A 6,943-nucleotide genomic window follows, 5' to 3' on the forward strand; every position below is an offset into this window, starting at 1 on the left:
GTGTGTGGAGGGACTAACCTCTTTGCTGAGACCTCTCTCTGGAATGACGAGTGTGCATAGCTGGGTGAGGGGACAAATGTGTCTCTCTGATGAGACCTCACTCTTGGATAACGGGTGTGCATGGCAGGATTTGGGGAGGGACTAGCTTCTCCTCTGAGACCTCTCTATCAGATGACGTGTGTGCATAGTAGGGTCTGTGAAGGAACTGACCTCTCCGCTGAGACCTCTCTCAGATACAGGTGTGCATAGTAGGGTGAGAGGAAAGACTAGACTCTCCACTGAGAACTTTCTGCACTGACAGCTATGCATAGTAGGTGTGTGGAGGGACTGGCATTTCTGCTGACAGCATTCCCCATGGTGTCGGGTGTGCATACTAGGATATAGGGAGAGACTAACTTCTCATCTAACACCACTCCACAATGTGGTCAGTATGCATAGCAGTGTGTGGTAAGGGACTAACCTCTCCACTGACACCCCTCCCCTGGACAACAGGTGTGCATAGTAGGGTGTGTGGAGAGACTGGCCTCTCCACTGAGACCCCTCTCTTGGATGATGAGTGTAGGGAGGCACAGGCCTCTTCACTGAGACCTCTCTGTCGGATGACAGATGTGTATAGTAAGGTGTGTGGGTGTACAGGTCTCTCCTCTGAGACCTCTCTCTCAAATGACAAAGAACATAATAGAGAAGGGTGTGCGTAGTAGGGTGTAGAGAAGTACTGACCTCTGCTAAGACCTTTCTCTAGGATAATGGGTGTGTTTAGTTAGGTATATGGAGGAACCAACCTGTCCAATAACACACGTCCATGGGGTGAAAAGCACACGTAGTAGTATGTGTGGAGAGACTACCTCATTACTAAGACCCCCCTCATGGATGATGGGTGTGCAAAGTTGGGTGTGTGGAGGGGGTGACCTCCCCACTGAGACCGCTTTCTCAGATGACAGGTGGGTGTAGTAGGGTGTCAGCGCTATGTTGTGGCGCTTTCTAGGCCTGACCCACCCATCTTCCATAGGCTGCTATGGTTTGCCTCCTGCTGCCGCTACACCAGTCATTCTTACAAATTCTGCTGCTGCAAGATTCATTGCAGAGACTATGAGCGTTGGTCGCTGTACTGTTCTGGGTGCTAATGGGGTACTGGTATGCAGAGATGCTTTACTATTCTCATTCTTGTGCCAGTGACTGCAAAAACACATTTGACATTGTTAGACGGGGACCTGGAGGGTCGGCCGAGCACAGTGATCGCACAGACAGGTAACTTCCCCCCCACAGAAGGACACCACACAAAGTTCAGGGTAACACCTTTTATAGGCACTTCTGGGAGTAGAGTGGTACGATACAAGGCAATCAGGACACGATGATCCTCTCAATTCTAGTCTCTAGTAGGGGAAGGGGGTAGCGGGACAGTCTTGGTACCCACGGGTACGGGGGTGTAACGGTGATGGCTCACAATCCTCGAGCTCGGTGTTCGGAGGGGTCGGACCGCGGCAGCGCCGGCAGGTCCCGAAGAGGTCGTAGGTGGCAACGGGCCGCGGCAGCGCCAGCAGGTCCCAACGAGGATGAAGGTTACAACGGGCCGCGGCAGCGCCAGCAGGTCCCACGAGGATGAAGGTTACAACGGGCCGCGGCAGCGCCAGCAGGTCCCACGAGGATGAAGGTTACAACGGGCCGCGGCAGCGCCAGCAGGTCCCACGAGGATGAAGGTTACAACGGGCCGCGGCAGCGCCAGCAGGTCCCAACGAGGATGAAGGTTGCAGAGGGCCGCGGCAGCGCCAGCAGGCAGGACAATAGTTCACAAGGCAGGGCTGTGGCAGCGCCAGCAGTCCGTCAAGGATGAGTTCGTCGCGGTGTCTCTCGACTCCAGGATACAACTGCCTTCCTGTCCTGGGGCTGCCTCAGTTATAGGTCTGGCGCCCTTTGATGTCCGGACCCTCGCTCTTGGAGGTCGGGAGGTCTGGGATGAGGGAGTCCAGACACCCAGCAGGGGGGTGGAGCCAGCGCCCGAGGAGGCTGGGGGTGCTCGGCACCTGGCGGGGGAGAGCCATCGACACTTCGTACTCCCATTGACCTGCCAAGTGGGCCGTTCACCTCCTGGGTGGAGGGTGGTGCCGGGATGTCGGGGCCTGGGCTGAGGCCGCACGGCCGCGTGGTGCCATGTCCAAGATGGCGGCGGGGCCGGGCAATGGTGCTGACGGTGGCCCGGGCCCTGTCCTGCGGGGAGGGAGCGAGCCCTTCATGTGGCCTGTCCAACATGCGTCCCCCCCAGCTGAAGGCGGGGAGAGTCACCCATCTTCTTGGGGACTTTCCTCGTCGAGGCGGAAAAAGCGGGACAGGCCATCCGCGTTGGCGTGGTCTTGGCCGGGTCGATGTTCCACAGTGAAGTCCATCCCCTGCAGGTAGATGGACCAACGTAGTAGTTTCGGGTTTTCCCCCCGCATCTGCATGAGCCATTGCAGGGGTCGATGATCGGTCTGGACCCGGAAGTGGGTGCCGAAGAGATAAGGCCGGAGCTTTTTGAGGGCCCACACCACGGCGAAGGCCTCCCTCTCGATGGTGCTCCAGCGTCGTTCTCGGGCCAGGAGCCGTCTGCTGATGAAAGCCACTGGCTGGTCAAGTCCTTCGGGGTTCAGCTGGGAAAGGACTGCCCCAACGCCATGGTCGGAGGCATCTGTTTGGACGATAAATTCCCGACTGTAGTCGGGGGCCTGGAGCACCGGGGCGGAGCACATGGCGGCCTTCAGCTTCTCGAAGGCCGCTTGACAGTCTGGGGTCCAGTTGACCTTCTTTGGTTGGTTTTTGGAGGTGAGTTCCGTGAGGGGCCCTACGATGCTGCCATAGTCCCTCACGAACCGTCGGTAGTAGCCTGTGAGTCCCAAGAAGGCACGGACCTCGGTCTGGGTGATGGGGGACCGCCACGACTGGATGGCAGCGATCTTGAGTTGCAGAGGGGCCACCAGACCGCTTCCCACCTGGTGCCCGAGATAGGTCACGGACCCCTGGCCAATTTGGCACTTGCTGGCCTTGATCGTGAGGCCAGCTTGTTGGAGGGCCTGTAGCACCTCTCGGAGGTGGTGGAGGTGGTCGGACCAGTGGTGGCTGTACACAGCGATATCGTCCAGGTAGGCGGCGCTGAATCCTTCGAGTCCTGCCAGGACCTGGTTTACTAGCCGCTGAAATGTTGCTGGCGCATTCTTCATGCCGAACGGCATGACCTTGAAGTGATAGTGGCCATCAGGGGTAGAGAATGCCGATCGTTCTTGGGCCCGGGGTGTGAGACCGATCTGCCAGTAGCCCGCTGTCAGGTCGAAGATGCTGAGGTAGCGGGCAGCTCCCATGCGGTCGATGAGTTCATCTGCTCGGGGATGGGGTGTGCGTCTGTTCTGGTGACCGCATTCAAGCCCCGGTAGTCGACGCAGAACCGGAGCTCCGGCGTGGCGCCGGGGGCGGCCGCTTTGGGGACCAGTACCACTGGGCTGGCCCAGGGGCTGTCTGAGGGCTCGATGATCCCGAGTGTGAGCATCTTGGCCACCTCCTCTTGGATGCAGGCCCGTACCCGATCTGGTACGCGGTAGGCCCGATGGCGGATAGGGGGACTGTCTCCAGTGTCCACGTCGTGTAAGCACCAGGGGGTGACCCCTGGGGTGAGGGAGAACAGGGTGGAGAACTGGAGCAGGAGGACTCGGCAGCCTTGGCGCTGTTCCAGGGTGAGGGCCTCCGAGAGTCGGACCCCGTCCACGGAGCCGTCCTTCTCCCGTGACCGTAGGAGGTCAGGAAGGGGTTCGGAGTCCTCCTCGGTTCCATTGTCGGTTGCCATCAGGAGACTGAGTTCGGAGCGTACAAAGTGGGGTTTCAGTCTATTAGCGTGGAGGACCCAGAGAGGGTTTCGGGAAGATTCCATATCGATGAGATAGGTGACAGGGCTCTTGCGCTCGATCACTTTGAAGGGCCCCGTCCATTTGTCTTGCAGGGCGCATGGTTCGGTGGGAGACATTACCCACACTTGTTGGCCGGGTTCAAATTCGATGGAGGATGCATTTTGATCGTACCACCTTTTCATGTCCTCCTGACTGGCCTCCAGGTTTGCTTTTGCCATCTCTCTGAACCTTCTGGTCTGGTTGCGGAGGGTTAGGAGGTACTTGAAAACATCTGGAGGGTTCTTTAGAGGGGGCATTTCCCAGCCTTCTTTGACTAGGCTGAGCGGGCCTCGCACCGGGTGTCCATACAAGAGTTCGAAAGGGCTGAAGCCGAGGGACTCCTGGGGGACTTCTCGGTAGGCAAAGAGAAGGCACGGTAGTAGCACATCCCACTGGCGACGGAGGGGCTCTTCCAACCCCCCAATCATCCCTTTGAGCGTGCGGTTGAACCGCTCAACCAGTCCGTTCCCTTGAGGGTGATAGGGGGTCGTGAATCGGTAGGTGACCCCACACTGTTGCCAGAGGGACTTCATGTATTTTGAGATAAAGTTCGTACCCCTGTCGCTGACGACTTCCCGGGGGAAGCCCACTCGAGAGAAGATCCCCATCAAGGCTCGACCCACTACTGGGGCTGTTATCGTACGAAGGGGGACCGCCTCAGGATAGCGGGTAGCGTGATCCACCAGGACCAGGATGAAGCGATGTCCCTGTGCTGTTCGGGGGTCCAGGGGCCCCACAATGTCTATTCCCACCCTTTCGAACGGGGTGGTCACCACGGGGAATGGTTGTAGGGGTGCCTTGAGTTTGCGGCCGCTCTTCCCACTGGCCTGGCAGGTCGGGCAGGACCGGCAATGGTTGGATACGTCATTTCTCATTTTGGGCCAAAAAAAGTGAGTCACCAGGCGGTGGTAGGTCTTGTCTTGGCCCAGGTGCCCGGCCAGGGGGACATCATGGGCTAGGTTCAACAGGAAGTCTCTGAAGTGGAGGGGCACCACCAGCACTCGCCCGGCCCCCAGTTCTGCGATTTTCTGTTCGCTGTACAAGAGATCATTGTCCCAATAAACCCAGTGGGCCCCGGTGGTGTCTCCTTGGCTCTGGGCGAGCGCTTGCTGTCGCAATCCCTCGAGGGAGGGGCAGGTCTGTTGCTCCTGCCGGAATTGTTCCTGGGTGGGCCCCCCTTCTTGACGCCACTGAGCCAGGTCGGGAAGCTCGGGGGGCTGTGTGGACCCCTCTGGGGTGGGGTCCGGGTGGTCGGTCTGGAGGAAGTCTTCTTTTGGAGTGATCGAGGGCGGAGGTGCTGCCCATTCTGGTTCTTCTGGTCTAGGGATGGTGCGGGTGGCCATGGACCGGGTGGTTACGCACGCCCAGTCCGGGAGACCCAACATCCCCAGATGCTCTCTTCTTTCCACAGCGGCCCACGGGGAGCTCTCAAGATCGTTCCCCAGGAGGCAGTCTACGGGGGCATCGTCACGGACAGTTACTTTCAGCATGCCGGACACTCCTCCCCATTCGAAGGGGACGCAGGCCATCTGACACAGGCTCTCCGAGTTATCTGCCGATCGGACGGGGCAAAGTACGTTTGGTAGGATTTGTTCTGGGGTCACCAGGTGACAGCGGACGGCCGTCACACTGGCCCCGGTGTCACGCAGGGCCTCGGCCTTGCGCCCATTGATGCTCACCCATTGGCTGTACTTCCGAGTGTTGGCGGGCAGGGGAGTCCGCGGGACCATGTCTCTTCCTCCTAGGCATGCCAGGGTCATGGCGGCGGGTTCCCACTCGAACTGCTCCGACTCATAGGTCTCCGTGTCTTCGGAGACTTGTTCTTCTCCCAGGGCGGCGGCCGCCATCTGGCGGGGCCCGGGGGCCTGGTTCTTCGGGCAGGTCGGGTCACTGGCATAGTGGCCGACTCGCTGGCATCGATGACACGTCACGTTAGCTCGGAACCCCGGGCGCATCGGGGGGTTTCCCCGGCCTGCTGGGGCCGGGGTGGCGTTAGTGTGTGCGGCCGGGGCTGCGTCTCTGCCCCGGCCCGGGCCTCCTCCTCCTCCTCGGGGACGATGGTGACCTTGGTTGGTTCTGTTCTGCTCATTCGGCCCACTCCGGGCCACTCGGGTGCTCTCCCACCGGTCAGCCTCGGTGGCGAGCTGCCGGGGTTCAGTCAATTTACTGTCGAGGAGGTGCTGCCTGAGCTCGACAAAGCAGTTGTTGGAGAGGTGCTCCCACACAATGAGATTGAAGAGTTGTTCGTAAGTGGTTACGTTGTTACCCTTGATCCACCCCTCGAAGGCTCGGCTGAAATAGTTCACGTATTCCAACCACGTCGTACCTGGGATCCGGGTGCAGTTGCGGAACCTCTGGCGGTACATTTCGGGTGTAAGTCCATATCGACTGAGGAGGGCGGCCTTCATGTGGTCATAGGACGTCATTTGATGGTCCGGAAGCTGCAGCAGGGCATCACGACCCTCGTTGACGAATCTCCCCCATAGACCGGCTCCCCAGTCACTTCGAGCGACCCGGTGGGCGGTCATGGCAATCTCATAGGCCTTGAACCACTGCTGTATGTCGTCGTTCCGGTGATATTCTCGGACCACATCCTTGGGGATGTGGACCTTCTGCTCGGTAGGACCCGGGGAGTGCGGTTGCTCGGGCACCCCTAGGTTTTTGTTCAGTTTGCGCATTTCTATCTCCGCTAGTTTGCACTCGTGCTCGTATGCCAGTCTTTTTTCTTCGAGGTCTCTCTGTCTCTGTTTTTCCTCTCGCTCTTCTCTGAGCCGTAAGTGTTCTAAGTTTATTTTTTGTTCCGCCAGTTTCAATTCTCCGTCTAATCTGAGTCGTGCCAAGTCTAACTCGTGTAATCTATTTTTTTCCCGCTCTTGGATCTCTTCATGGGAGGGGCCTGTTCTCCGTTCCTCCGTCCGGGTGGTGTTGACTTCCAGGGCTGCGGGGTCCCGGGGGGTTGCGGTATTTGTCTCTGTCCAGGCCTCTAGGGCGTTTTTGAAGTCTTCTTTTGTGCTTAGCCCGGTGGTAGCAATGCC

Source organism: Lissotriton helveticus, chromosome 11 (genome assembly GCF_964261635.1).
Source record: "Lissotriton helveticus chromosome 11, aLisHel1.1, whole genome shotgun sequence".
Classification (NCBI taxonomy): Eukaryota; Metazoa; Chordata; class Amphibia; order Caudata; family Salamandridae; genus Lissotriton; species Lissotriton helveticus.